This window comes from Polypterus senegalus, unplaced genomic scaffold (genome assembly GCF_016835505.1).
Source record: "Polypterus senegalus isolate Bchr_013 unplaced genomic scaffold, ASM1683550v1 scaffold_5886, whole genome shotgun sequence".
In the NCBI taxonomy this organism is placed as follows: Eukaryota; Metazoa; Chordata; class Cladistia; order Polypteriformes; family Polypteridae; genus Polypterus; species Polypterus senegalus.
The window spans coordinates 1-14,403 of NW_024377755.1; the positions used below are offsets into that span (position 1 = coordinate 1).

Sequence of the window (14,403 nt, forward strand, 5' to 3'; positions counted from 1 at the left end):
CTGTTCCAAAAATCAATTTAATATATGGTCCCCAGATAGGGGACGTATCAGATATTAAACTGATAAGAACAGATACTACACTTGATCTTAGCCAAAAGGCGAAGCGATGCCACAAACTCCCCAGGCCAGCCAGCCCCACCGTCTTGCCCATGCGTCAGCTGCATGGTAAGCATCAACTTGGCAGGAGGAAGCAGCTGCCCTAAGACAAGCGCCGAGACGTGAACCCATGTGACATTCCACGGCCTCGTGACAAAAGCGGCCCACCTTGGAGCCAAGGCCTGATACAAAGCCCAAGGGTTGCCACAACGGGAAAAACCCTCGGAGTTGTGCGGAAACGAGGTAGCCGATACAGCTGGGAGTGGGAGTGGGCGTGGGGGAGGGGGACAGTCAGTTGGTCCCTTTGGGTGTTTGGCGCTCGTGGTGGGATTTGGGGGAGGCGGGGTAGACCAGGCAAGGAAGAGGACGGCTTTAAACCACCATCTCCACCTCCATCCCGCCCTAGATGCCCACAAAACAAAGAAGGAGACGTCAGTGAAGAGCGGTGGCGAGCTAGATATCCCTCGAGACACCACGTTCACAACTCTTCAGACACCACGTTCACACCTGTTGGAGATTGAAGATGAAAAGGAGAAGGCACATCCTGGCCGTCCTGTGCGAACAAGGCCTCGAACACAGGGCTGCAGCGACATCAGACAGCCTGCAGGACTGCTTCGTGGTTTCTGGGAGCTTAATAAGGCTTCCTGCTAGCGGTACAGGCTTGGTCGTCCGACACTACTTCACTCACCCCACAACAGCGGCCTTCTAATTCCGAGCCTCGCCTGACATCTGTTGGAATGCTGGAAGTACTACAAGCAATAGCGTCCTACAGGCACGCATGAACTTTTCTTAATTAAGTCAAATTAAACTAAATTAATTAATTAATTATTCAGTTAAATAATTAAATCAATCCTGCTCTGGCTAGAGCTTCTTTCCCTTCCCTCATAGTAGGCAATCCCCAGCCAAGGCTGCTTGTCTTGTTTTATACCAGTAAAGGAGAAAGTGCACCGCTCCTGGAAGTACTGCAATACCAGGTCGATCGTGGAGTGGACGGAGCAAGCCCCTATTCCATCTCCCTGTTCCAAAAATCAATTTAATATATGGTCCCCAGATAGGGGACGTATCAGATATTAAACTGATAAGAACAGATACTACACTTGATCTTAGCCAAAAGGCCGAAGCGATGCCACAAACTCCCCAGGCCAGCCAGCCCCACCGTCTTGCCCATGCGTCAGCTGCATGGTAAGCATCAACTTGGCAGGAGGAAGCAGCTGCCCTAAGACAAGCGCCGAGACGTGAACCCATGTGACATTCCACGGCCTCGTGACAAAAGCGGCCCACCTTGGAGCCAAGGCCTGATACAAAGCCCAAGGGTTGCCACAACGGCGGAAAAACCCTCGGAGTTGTGCGGAAGCGAGGTAGCCGATACAGCTGGGAGTGGGAGTGGGCGTGGGGAGGGGACAGTCAGTTGGTCCCTTTGGGTGTTTGGCGCTCGTGGTGGGATTTGGGGGAGGCGGGGTAGACCAGGCAAGGAAGAGGACGGCTTTAAACCACCATCTCCACCTCCATCCCGCCCCTAGATGCCCACAAAACAAAGAAGGAGACGTCAGTGAAGAGCGGTGACGAGCTAGATATCCCTCGAGACACCACGTTCACAACTCTTCAGACACCACGTTCACACCTGTTGGAGATTGAAGATGAAAAGGAGAAGGCACATCCTGGCCGCCTGTGTGAACAAGGCCTCGAACACAGGGGCTGCAGCGACATCAGACAGCCTGCAGGACTGCTTCGTGGTTTCTGGGAGCTTAATAAGGCTTCCTGCTAGCGGTACAGGCTTGGTCGTCCGACACTACTTCACTCACCCCACAACAGCGGCCTTCTAATTCCGAGCCTCGCCTGACATCTGTTGGAATGCTGGAAGTACTACAAGCAATAGCGTCCTACAGGCACGCATGAACTTTTCTTAATTAAGTCAAATTAAACTAAATTAATTAATTAATTAATTATTCAGTTAAATAATTAAATCAATCCTGCTCTGGCTAGAGCTTCTTTCCCTTCCCTCATAGTAGGCAATCCCCAGCCAAGGCTGCTTGTCTTGTTTTATACCAGTAAAGGAGAAAGTGCACGCTCCTGGAAGTACTGCAATACCAGGTCGATGCGTGGAGTGGACGGAGCAAGCCCTATTCCATCTCCCTGTTCCAAAAATCAAGTTAATATATGGTCCCCAGATAGTGGACGTATCAGATATTAAACTGATAAGAACAGATACTACACTTGATCTTAGCCAAAAGGCGGAAGATGCCACAAACCCCCCAGGCCAGCCAGCCCCACCGTCTTGCCCATGCGTCAGCTGCATGGTAAGCATCAACTTGGCAGGAGGAAGCAGCTGCCCTAAGACAAGCGCCGAGACGTGAACCCATGTGACATTCCACGGCCTCGTGACAAAAGCGGCCCACCTTGGAGCCAAGGCCTGATACAAAGCCCAAGGGTTGCCACAACGGCGGAAAAACCCTCGGAGTTGTGCGGAAGCGAGGTAGCCGATACAGCTGGGAGTGGGAGTGGGCGTGGGGGGGGGACAGTCAGTTGGTCCCTTTGGGTGTTTGGCCGTGGTGGGATTTGGGGAGGCGGGGTAGACCAGGCAAGGAAGAGGACGGCTTTAAACCACCATCTCCACCTCCATCCCCGCCCCTAGATGCCCACAAAACAAAGAAGGAGACGTCAGTGAAGAGCGGTGACGAGCTAGATATCCCTCGAGACACCACGTTCACAACTCTTCAGACACCACGTTCACACCTGTTGGAGATTGAAGATGAAAAGGAGAAGGCACATCCTGGCCCGCCTGTGTGAACAAGGCCTCGAACACAGGGGGCGCTGCAGCGACATCAGACAGCCTGCAGGACTGCTTCGTGGTTTCTGGGAGCTTAATAAGGCTTCCTGCTAGCGGTACAGGCTTGGTCGTCCGACACTACTTCACTCACCCCACAACAGCGGCCTTCTAATTCCGAGCCTCGCCTGACATCTGTTGGAATGCTGGAAGTACTACAAGCAATAGCGTCCTACAGGCACGCATGAACTTTTCTTAATTAAGTCAAATTAAACTAAATTAATTAATTAATTAATTATTCAGTTAAATAATTAAATCAATCCTGCTCTGGCTAGAGCTTCTTTCCCTTCCCTCATAGTAGGCAATCCCCAGCCAAGGCTGCTTGTCTTGTTTTATACCAGTAAAGGAGAAAGTGCACAGCTCCTGGAAGTACTGCAATACCAGGTCGATGCGTGGAGTGGACGGAGCAAGCCCTATTCCATCTCCCTGTTCCAAAAATCAATTTAATATATGGTCCCCAGATAGGGGACGTATCAGATATTAAACTGATAAGAACAGATTTTTTTGAAAAAATATACTTTATTTACATATATGTTTGGGTAATATATATAAAACACAGTCTAATAGTCTTACAATCTATACCAATCTACAATTCAACAGAGATGACTGTATTCAGCTATAGACTGATACAGTCTTTCACTATACATTACCTACAACACCTTATTTACATATACAAGGGTAATTTGTATATAAAAATCACAATCTTTACAATCTTACATGCCATATTAAGTGTTTTGTCAATAACATTCGGTTATTTTCCATTACATTCAATACAGTGTTCCACATTCTGTTACTATTTACAAGTTATTGCAGTCTCGACTTGGTCCCGTCCCTGAAAGCTTGTCCTCAAAGAGGGGGCTTTGCCGAAGGCTGCAGTAAACCAAAGGTTACATCAATAAACCTCTTGGAGGGCGAGGTGGTCTTGCATATCCTCAGTTCTTCAAGGAGTCCAGGATAGAATAGTCTTTGAGGAGGCTGCGGATGTATCTGCAGCAGTCCTGGATTGTCATCCTTTCCCTCCTGAGGACGAGGCGGTTCCTGGCGACCCATAGAGCGTCCTTCACGCAGCACATGAGACGCCATGCCTCCTCGGTGGCTTCCAGTGAGTGGGTACCCGGGGAAAGTCCATAGAGCACCGAATGGTGCGAAAGATTGTCTCTGGGTACCGACTCTTCCAATTCCTCTTCCAGGGCGTCAAAGAGTGACTGTGCCACTGGGCATTCCCAGAAGAGGTGCAGTGCGTCTTCTTCCGCTGGATGCACCACGGGCAGTGTCTGTATCTGCACAGATTTCTGGCATGCATGAACGCGCGGAGAGGCAGTCCCCCCCGCACAGCCATCCACGCCAGATCCCTGTGCCTGTTTGTCAGTTCTTTGGAGGCTATGTTCTCCCAGACCACCGTGGCTGTCGCTGATGGTAGGGTTCCGATAGGCTCCGTCGTGTCTTTGGCTCTGATGAGCTTGTAGATGGTTTTCGGTTTCCACAGGTCCGGTTTGACTCCCTGAAGTCCGTGTTCCGTTACGAAGCGGACAACATCCGTGTAGAACCATGGAGTGTCCCAGTTGTAAGGGTAGGAGCTGTCCCACTTGTCCCAGCCGAGTCTCTTCCAGACTGGCAGGAGGAAGAAGCGGGACATGGCGTTTCCGGACGATCCGCTGCTGTACTCCGTCAGTGTCCTGCGGATGCAGTTGCAGGCAAAGAAGGCCCTGAGCAGGGTGGGGATGTCGGGGATGCCTTTCCCACCCTTTCGGGGTTCTTTGTACATGACTGCCCGCTTGACTCTGTCCATCTTGGAGCCCCAGATGAAGTGAAAGACTGCCCTGGTGATGGCTCTGCAGACAGTGGCGAGGGGTGGCCATGCCTGGGCCGGGTACTGCAGGACCGGGAGGATCTCATTCCGCAGCACCAGCGCTTTGCCTTCCACGGTGAGGTCCCTGAGGCTCCAGAGCCCGATCTTCTGTCTGACTTTGGCCAGTCTCTCGTCCCACGTCTTCAGGGCCGCTCCCTCTCCGCCGAACCAGCTGCCCAGGATCTTGATGGAGTCCCGTCTGATGGTGAAGGGGAGGGTGGCGGAGGGTGTCAGGTGCCATTCCCGAGGAGCACGCCTCTGACTTCCCGCAGTTGACCTTTGCTCCCGAAGCAAGTCCGAAGTCTTCGCAGATCTCCGCCAGCGCCGTCATCGATCTCTGGTCAGCGCAGATCACGGTGACGTCGTCCATGTAGAGGGAGCATCTGATCTCTCTTCTGTCCGGTCCCGGTGCGGTGATCCCTCTGATCTCCGGTCTTCCTCTGATCCGTTCCGCCAGGAGCTCTATACAACAGACAAAGAGAAGAGGGGAGAGAGGGCAGCCTTGTCTGACCCCGGACAGGACCGGGAAGGGGTCAGTTTTCCAGCCGTTCACCAGCACCATGCTGGAGATGTCTCGTACATCAGGCTGATGTACGAACAGAACGTGTCGCCCATTCCGAGACCTCGCAGAGCCTTGATCATGAACTCGTGGGACACCCGGTCGAAGGCTTTCTCTTGATCTAGGCTGACCAAGGCGCGGTGATGCGGCGTTCCTTCACGTAGTGCACCGAGTCCCTGATCATGGCCAAGCTGTCGGCGATCCTGCGTCGGGGATGCGCAGGTCTGGTCTGGGTGGACGACCTGTCCGATCACCTTTTTAGCGGTTGGCTATCACCTTGGCCAGGATCTTGTAGTCCACGTTCAGGAGGGTGATGGGGCGCCAATTCCTCAGCTCGCATCTCTCTCCCTTCTGTTTGTACAAGATCGTGATCATTCCTTCTCTCAACGACGGAGGCATTCTGCCCTCCGCCACCATCTCCCGGTAGAGCTCCAGCAGGTCCGGGCCGATGAGGTCCCACAGCGCGAACACACCGGCTGGTAGTCCGTCACTGCCCGGGGTCCTGCCGGCCCTGAAGGATCTGGCGGCAGAGTGCAGCTCCCCCAGCGTCAAGGGTGCGTTCAGAGCAGACTCACCTGTGGGATCCAAGGTTTTGTTAATACCTGTTAGGAACCGGTCGGTTGCGTCTGCTTCGTCGTCTTTGGGGAGTAGAGGCTGCTGTAGTAGTCCCGGACCACTCCCATCACTGCCTCCTTTCCCGTTTTGACGACCCCTCCATCGTCTCGCAGTTCTCTCAGGGGAGTGTGGCCGGAGTGGAGTTTCCTAAAGAAAAAGGAGTTACACTTCTCACCTTTCTCCAGGTTCTCCACTTTGGATCGAAAGACAATGCGTTTGGATTCCTCCTCAAAGTGCCTCCTCAGGCTCTCCTTGGTCTCCTCCAACTCACGTCTCACGTCCCAGCCGCACTGGTGAAGCTCTTGCAGGGACCACAGCTCCTTCTGCAGTCTGCAGAATTCCCTTTGCCGTTGGCACGCCTGTCGTCTTCCTTTGGCCTGAAAGAAACTGCGGAGTTTAACTTTAATAAATTCCCACCAATCGCTTACTTTCTGGAAGTGGCATTTCTCTTCCTTCCAAGCGACGTAAGCGGTCCTTAGCTCCTGCATGACGTCTTCCCTTTCCAGGAGGCTACAATTCAGTTTCCACGACCCGGGCCATGCGGAAAGTTTTGGCCGAGGATCCCTGGAAGTGAACCGCCCTGTGGTCTGAGAAGAAGCACGGAACCAATGTGTACTTTTCGGTTGTCACTGCTCTGGAGACGAAGATGAAGTCGATCCGGGAGCGGGCCGAGCCGTCGGGCGGCTCCAGGTGTAGTTGGCCGAGCCCGTCCCGGTAGTCCCTGCCGTGTCCGACAAGGAAGCTTCCGTCACCATCTCCCTGAGCAGCCTGGATGTGGTGTCCAGTCTGGCGAATGTGCCGGAGCTGCGCCCGTCCTCCTCCAGGGGGCAGTTGAAATCTCCGGCCATCACCACCGCCCTGGAAGTGGCGAGTTGGGGCCTCAGGGTCTGGAAAAGCTCCAATCGCTCGTTCTTCCCAGGGGGTGCGTACACGCAGATGAGCCGGACAGGCTCACCCGCCCACGAGCCGTCGACGACCAGCAGCCGGCCGCAGACGAGCTCCCGGACGGAGGCCAGCGAAACGGTTCCCCCTGACAAGTACGGCAATCCCCGCGGCCTTGTTCTCACCACCTCCCGACCAGTAGGAAGGGCCGTGAGACCACTGTTTGCCCAGGTGGCGGTAGTTTCTAGAGGGTGGGAGGGCACACTCCTGCAGCATGTACACATCGCAGTTCTGAGCGGACAGGAAGGTCATCACCGTCTGTCTCCTCAGTTTGTCCTTGATGCTCCTCACGTTGATGGAAAATAATGAGAGAGTAGCCATCTGTAAGGAGGAAGGTGGAGAGGTTAGTGTGGGCCAGGCGCCCCTAGTCGTCGCCTCGGTCAGGTGGGACTTCGGGTCTGTCGGCCCCGGGGTCTTCGATCTGAAGCAGCCGGTTGATCTGTGCCAGGTTGTCCATGTCGTTGTGGGCAGGCTGGAAGTTTAGAGCTGCTTCGAGAAACAGCTCCTCTTCCATCTGGGTCTCCTCGTCTTCTTGCTGTGGACATTCAGATGGGGGCTCTGCTGTCTTCTTCCTTCTCTGGTCCTCCTCTGGGCTGTTTGGACTTCTCCTCTTCCTTGTCCGATTCCCTGTAGGAGCGACGAGAGGGGGAAAATCCTCCGGGTTGAGGGTGGGTGGGGGAGGTGGAGGTGAGGGCTCTGAAGCAGCATGGGAGGGGGGAGCTGCCTCAGTGGTGGAAGGAGGGAGGGTCGAGGGGGGAGGGGTGGAGTTCTTTGTCTTTCCTCCTTTGTCCTTTTTCCTGATTGCCTGTGCCACGCCCGGTGCTGCAAGGGGGGACTTCAGTTTGGGCTTCCTTTCGGCAGGCAGATTGGGTTTCGGTCCTCCTCCGTGCAGACTGTTTGAGGTCACAGCGGCGTAGGACTTCTGTCTCTGAGGGCAGTCTTTGTACACATGGCTGGTCTGTCCGCAGAGGTTGCAGGTCTTTTTCCTGGGACAGTCTTTCGTCTCGTGGCCAGTCACACGGCAGTTCCTGCAAGCGGCCTCCTTGCATTCCTTCAGCACGTGGCCCATCGCTCCGCATCTCCTGCAGGATTTTGGCTGGTCAGGGTAGTGCAGGATTGCCGCCGAGTTTCCCAAGGAGAAGCTCTGCGGTAGGTGCTGGAGACCGTTTGGAGAGGCGTTGTCCTTCCATAACCTGACGATGACCGACCACTTACCCGTCCAGAAGCCATTCCCATCCTGGATCTGGGTGGGTTCCCTCACCACCGTGCAGAAGCGCTTCAGGAACGTGGAGATGTCCTTGCCAGGCGTATGGGGATTCCTCATGGCAATCGTCACTCTCCTTTCCTCTCTCTGTATGGGGCAATTCCCCACAAAGCGAGCAAAGGGGGAGTCCGGCATTGCATTCTGGACCATTTCCCAGTAGCGCTTGCAGACCGCAATGGAGGCAAACGTAACATAGAAGAGGCCCAGAGCGAATGTCTGTATGCTCAATGTATCTGCTCTGGAGAATCCCTGCTCCATGACCATTTTCTTCCCAAAGGTCTCTGCACTCATTTCAGGGATCCTTCCCTCCACCTCCTTGAGCCTCAGCACTACCGTCTGCTTCATCCAGGGTTCCAGAGACGGGGGGCCATCCTGGAACTTTCGGGCTGGAGTCAGGTGAGCTGCGGCCTGGGACGTAGAAGGGCCAGAAGAGGGCTGATCTTCCAGGCTGGGAGTAGCTGCCTTCTCCTTTCCCAGCTTCTCGGAGGTCTTCCTAGCCGGGGCAGAAGCAGAGGTAGGAGCAAGAGCTGAAGCAGGAGCATCAGCAGAAACTGGAGCGAATCCATTCTTGGTCTTTTCGTAGTCTTTTCTTCTTTCCAGATGGAGGTAGTCTGCAGATGAGAGATGAATCTTTCCTGGAGATATCAGCTCTCTTCTTGGTGGGTGGAGCTATGCAGATGATCCTCCTCAAACTTCGTTCTTCTTTTCTGTTTTCTTGGTTTCAAACTCTTGAAGCTTTGTAAAAAGTGGTGGACTCAGCCAACCTACTTTTACTCAGAATCAAGAATTCAATAGCCGTAAAAACAGCTCTTGTGCTTCCTTACTGACTTTGAGAGCAGAGCTTCAATCGCCGTCAAAAGGAATTATATCGCAAACACGATCCCAATGGAAAAAAACAAGCAGTTCTCCACTCTGATAAGAACAGATACTACACTTGATCTTAGCCAAAAGGCCGAGAAGCGATGCCACAACCTCCCCAGGCCAGCCAGCCCCACCGTCTTGCCCATGCGTCAGCTGCATGGTAAGCATCAACTTGGCAGGAGGAAGCAGCTGCCCTAAGACAAGCGCCGAGACGTGAACCCATGTGACATTCCACGGCCTCGTGACAAAAGCGGCCCACCTTGGAGCCAAGGCCTGATACAAAGCCCAAGGGTTGCCACAACGGCGGAAAAACCCTCGGAGTTGTGCGGAAACGAGGTAGCCGATACAGCTGGGAGTGGGAGTGGGCGTGGGGGAGGGGGAGGGGGACAGTCAGTTGGTCCCTTTGGGTGTTTGGCGCTCGTGGTGGGATTTGGGGGAGGCGGGGTAGACCAGGCAAGGAAGAGGACGGCTTTAAACCACCATCTCCACCTCCATCCCGCCCTAGATGCCCACAAAACAAAGAAGGAGACGTCAGTGAAGAGCGGTGACGAGCTAGATATCCCTCGAGACACCACGTTCACAACTCTTCAGACACCACGTTCACACCTGTTGGAGATTGAAGATGAAAAGGAGAAGGCACATCCTGGCCCGCCTGTGTGAACAAGGCCTCGAACACAGGGGGCGCTGCAGCGACATCAGACAGCCTGCAGGACTGCTTCGTGGTTTCTGGGAGCTTAATAAGGCTTCCTGCTAGCGGTACAGGCTTGGTCGTCCGACACTACTTCACTCACCCCACAACAGCGGCCTTCTAATTCCGAGCCTCGCCTGACATCTGTTGGAATGCTGGAAGTACTACAAGCAATAGCGTCCTACAGGCACGCATGAACTTTTCTTAATTAAGTCAAATTAAACTAAATTAATTAATTAATTAATTATTCAGTTAAATAATTAAATCAATCCTGCTCTGGCTAGAGCTTCTTTCCCTTCCCTCATAGTAGGCAATCCCCAGCCAAGGCTGCTTGTCTTGTTTTATACCAGTAAAGGAGAAAGTGCACGCTCCTGGAAGTACTGCAATACCAGGTCGATGCGTGGAGTGGACGGAGCAAGCCCCTATTCCATCTCCCTGTTCCAAAAATCAATTTAATATATGGTCCCCAGATAGGGGACGTATCAGATATTAAACTGATAAGAACAGATACTACACTTGATCTTAGCCAAAAGGCCGAAGCGATGCCACAAACTCCCCAGGCCAGCCAGCCCCACCGTCTTGCCCATGCGTCAGCTGCATGGTAAGCATCAACTTGGCAGGAGGAAGCAGCTGCCCTAAGACAAGCGCCGAGACGTGAACCCATGTGACATTCCACGGCCTCGTGACAAAAGCGGCCCACCTTGGAGCCAAGGCCTGATACAAAGCCCAAGGGTTGCCACAACGGCGGAAAAACCCTCGGAGTTGTGCGGAAACGAGGTAGCCGATACAGCTGGGAGTGGGAGTGGGCGTGGGGAGGGAGGGGACAGTCAGTTGGTCCCTTTGGGTGTTTGGCTCGTGGTGGGATTTGGGGAGGCGGGGTAGACCAGGCAAGGAAGAGGACGGCTTTAAACCACCATCTCCACCTCCATCCCGCCCTAGATGCCCACAAAACAAAGAAGGAGACGTCAGTGAAGAGCGGTGACGAGCTAGATATCCCTCGAGACACCACGTTCACAACTCTTCAGACACCACGTTCACACCTGTTGGAGATTGAAGATGAAAAGGAGAAGGCACATCCTGGCCCGCCTGTGTGAACAAGGCCTCGAACACAGGGGCTGCAGCGACATCAGACAGCCTGCAGGACTGCTTCGTGGTTTCTGGGAGCTTAATAAGGCTTCCTGCTAGCGGTACAGGCTTGGTCGTCCGACACTACTTCACTCACCCCACAACAGCGGCCTTCTAATTCCGAGCCTCGCCTGACATCTGTTGGAATGCTGGAAGTACTACAAGCAATAGCGTCCTACAGGCACGCATGAACTTTTCTTAATTAAGTCAAATTAAACTAAATTAATTAATTAATTAATTATTCAGTTAAATAATTAAATCAATCCTGCTCTGGCTAGAGCTTCTTTCCCTTCCCTCATAGTAGGCAATCCCCAGCCAAGGCTGCTTGTCTTGTTTTATACCAGTAAAGGAGAAAGTGCACGCTCCTGGAAGTACTGCAATACCAGGTCGATCGTGGAGTGGACGGAGCAAGCCCCTATTCCATCTCCCTGTTCCAAAAATCAATTTAATATATGGTCCCCAGATAGGGACGTATCAGATATTAAACTGATAAGAACAGATACTACACTTGATCTTAGCCAAAAGGCCGAAGCGATGCCACAAACTCCCCAGGCCAGCCAGCCCCACCGTCTTGCCCATGCGTCAGCTGCATGGTAAGCATCAACTTGGCAGGAGGAAGCAGCTGCCCTAAGACAAGCGCCGAGACGTGAACCCATGTGACATTCCACGGCCTCGTGACAAAAGCGGCCCACCTTGGAGCCAAGGCCTGATACAAAGCCCAAGGGTTGCCACAACGGCGGAAAAACCCTCGGAGTTGTGCGGAAACGAGGTAGCCGATACAGCTGGGAGTGGGAGTGGGCGTGGGGGGGAGGGACAGTCAGTTGGTCCCTTTGGGTGTTTGGCTCGTGGTGGGATTTGGGGAGGCGGGGTAGACCAGGCAAGGAAGAGGACGGCTTTAAACCACCATCTCCACCTCCATCCCGCCCTAGATGCCCACAAAACAAAGAAGGAGACGTCAGTGAAGAGCGGTGACGAGCTAGATATCCCTCGAGACACCACGTTCACAACTCTTCAGACACCACGTTCACACCTGTTGGAGATTGAAGATGAAAAGGAGAAGGCACATCCTGGCCCGCCTGTGTGAACAAGGCCTCGAACACAGGGGCTGCAGCGACATCAGACAGCCTGCAGGACTGCTTCGTGGTTTCTGGGAGCTTAATAAGGCTTCCTGCTAGCGGTACAGGCTTGGTCGTCCGACACTACTTCACTCACCCCACAACAGCGGCCTTCTAATTCCGAGCCTCGCCTGACATCTGTTGGAATGCTGGAAGTACTACAAGCAATAGCGTCCTACAGGCACGCATGAACTTTTCTTAATTAAGTCAAATTAAACTAAATTAATTAATTAATTAATTATTCAGTTAAATAATTAAATCAATCCTGCTCTGGCTAGAGCTTCTTTCCCTTCCCTCATAGTAGGCAATCCCCAGCCAAGGCTGCTTGTCTTGTTTTATACCAGTAAAGGAGAAAGTGCAACGCTCCTGGAAGTACTGCAATACCAGGTCGATGCGTGGAGTGGACGGAGCAAGCCCCTATTCCATCTCCCTGTTCCAAAAATCAATTTAATATATGGTCCCCAGATAGGGACGTATCAGATATTAAACTGATAAGAACAGATACTACACTTGATCTTAGCCAAAAGGCCGAGAAGATGCCACAAACTCCCCAGGCCAGCCAGCCCCACCGTCTTGCCCATGCGTCAGCTGCATGGTAAGCATCAACTTGGCAGGAGGAAGCAGCTGCCCTAAGACAAGCGCCGAGACGTGAACCCATGTGACATTCCACGGCCTCGTGACAAAAGCGGCCCACCTTGGAGCCAAGGCCTGATACAAAGCCCAAGGGTTGCCACAACGGCGGAAAAACCCTCGGAGTTGTGCGGAAACGAGGTAGCCGATACAGCTGGGAGGGGAGTGGGCGTGGGGAGGGGGGACAGTCAGTTGGTCCCTTTGGGTGTTTGGCTCGTGGTGGGATTTGGGGAGGCGGGGTAGACCAGGCAAGGAAGAGGACGGCTTTAAACCACCATCTCCACCTCCATCCCGCCCTAGATGCCCACAAAACAAAGAAGGAGACGTCAGTGAAGAGCGGTGACGAGCTAGATATCCCTCGAGACACCACGTTCACAACTCTTCAGACACCACGTTCACACCTGTTGGAGATTGAAGATGAAAAGGAGAAGGCACATCCTGGCCCGCCTGTGTGAACAAGGCCTCGAACACAGGGGCTGCAGCGACATCAGACAGCCTGCAGGACTGCTTCGTGGTTTCTGGGAGCTTAATAAGGCTTCCTGCTAGCGGTACAGGCTTGGTCGTCCGACACTACTTCACTCACCCCACAACAGCGCCTTCTAATTCCGAGCCTCGCCTGACATCTGTTGGAATGCTGGAAGTACTACAAGCAATAGCGTCCTACAGGCACGCATGAACTTTTCTTAATTAAGTCAAATTAAACTAAATTAATTAATTAATTAATTATTCAGTTAAATAATTAAATCAATCCTGCTCTGGCTAGAGCTTCTTTCCCTTCCCTCATAGTAGGCAATCCCCAGCCAAGGCTGCTTGTCTTGTTTTATACCAGTAAAGGAGAAAGTGCACGCTCCTGGAAGTACTGCAATACCAGGTCGATGCGTGGAGTGGACGGAGCAAGCCCCTATTCCATCTCCCTGTTCCAAAAATCAATTTAATATATGGTCCCCAGATAGGGGACGTATCAGATATTAAACTGATAAGAACAGATACTACACTTGATCTTAGCCAAAAGGCCGAGAAGCGATGCCACAAACTCCCCAGGCCAGCCAGCCCCACCGTCTTGCCCATGCGTCAGCTGCATGGTAAGCATCAACTTGGCAGGAGGAAGCAGCTGCCCTAAGACAAGCGCCGAGACGTGAACCCATGTGACATTCCACGGCCTCGTGACAAAAGCGGCCCACCTTGGAGCCAAGGCCTGATACAAAGCCCAAGGGTTGCCACAACGGCGAAAAACCCTCGGAGTTGTGCGGAAACGAGGTAGCCGATACAGCTGGGAGTGGGAGTGGGTGGGGGGGAGGGGACAGTCAGTTGGTCCCTTTGGGTGTTTGGCGCTCGTGGTGGGATTTGGGTGAGGCGGGGTAGACCAGGCAAGGAAGAGGACGGCTTTAAACCACCATCTCCACCTCCATCCCCGCCCCTAGATGCCCACAAAACAAAGAAGGAGACGTCAGTGAAGAGCGGTGACGAGCTAGATATCCCTCGAGACACCACGTTCACAACTCTTCAGACACCACGTTCACACCTGTTGGAGATTGAAGATGAAAAGGAGAAGGCACATCCTGGCCCGCCTGTGTGAACAAGGCCTCGAACACAGGCTGCAGCGACATCAGACAGCCTGCAGGACTGCTTCGTGGTTTCTGGGAGCTTAATAAGGCTTCCTGCTAGCGGTACAGGCTTGGTCGTCCGACACTACTTCACTCACCCCACAACAGCGGCCTTCTAATTCCGAGCCTCGCCTGACATCTGTTGGAATGCTGGAAGTACTACAAGCAATAGCGTCCTACAGGCACGCATGAACTTTTCTTAATTAAGTCAAATTAAACTAAATTAATTAA

The 14,403-nt window shown here is 53.1% G+C and overlaps 6 non-coding genes and 3 pseudogenes across 6 annotated transcripts; all 9 read right to left on the reverse strand.

Annotated features, from left to right (window-relative positions):
- LOC120519409 lies at positions 1-108 on the reverse strand (annotated as a pseudogene; the record flags this gene model as incomplete).
- A 925-nt stretch (positions 109-1,033) lies between these two features.
- Positions 1,034-1,221, reverse strand: LOC120519448. The gene has a single exon (XR_005631513.1). It is a non-coding gene; the product is annotated as a U2 spliceosomal RNA (small nuclear RNA).
- Positions 1,222-2,151: 930 nt separating this feature from the next.
- On the reverse strand, positions 2,152-2,341 carry LOC120519398. The gene has a single exon (XR_005631472.1). It is a non-coding gene; the product is annotated as a U2 spliceosomal RNA (small nuclear RNA).
- A 926-nt stretch (positions 2,342-3,267) lies between these two features.
- LOC120519408 lies at positions 3,268-3,436 on the reverse strand (annotated as a pseudogene).
- A 5,550-nt stretch (positions 3,437-8,986) lies between these two features.
- Positions 8,987-9,113, reverse strand: LOC120519414 (annotated as a pseudogene).
- Positions 9,114-10,054: 941 nt separating this feature from the next.
- LOC120519441 lies at positions 10,055-10,242 on the reverse strand. Its single transcript, XR_005631507.1, has one exon. It is a non-coding gene; the product is annotated as a U2 spliceosomal RNA (small nuclear RNA).
- A 931-nt stretch (positions 10,243-11,173) lies between these two features.
- On the reverse strand, positions 11,174-11,359 carry LOC120519465. Its single transcript, XR_005631529.1, has one exon. It is a non-coding gene; the product is annotated as a U2 spliceosomal RNA (small nuclear RNA).
- Positions 11,360-12,288: 929 nt separating this feature from the next.
- LOC120519422 lies at positions 12,289-12,478 on the reverse strand. Its single transcript, XR_005631488.1, has one exon. It is a non-coding gene; the product is annotated as a U2 spliceosomal RNA (small nuclear RNA).
- Positions 12,479-13,403: 925 nt separating this feature from the next.
- On the reverse strand, positions 13,404-13,593 carry LOC120519450. The gene has a single exon (XR_005631515.1). It is a non-coding gene; the product is annotated as a U2 spliceosomal RNA (small nuclear RNA).
- Positions 13,594-14,403: the final 810 nt, after the last annotated feature.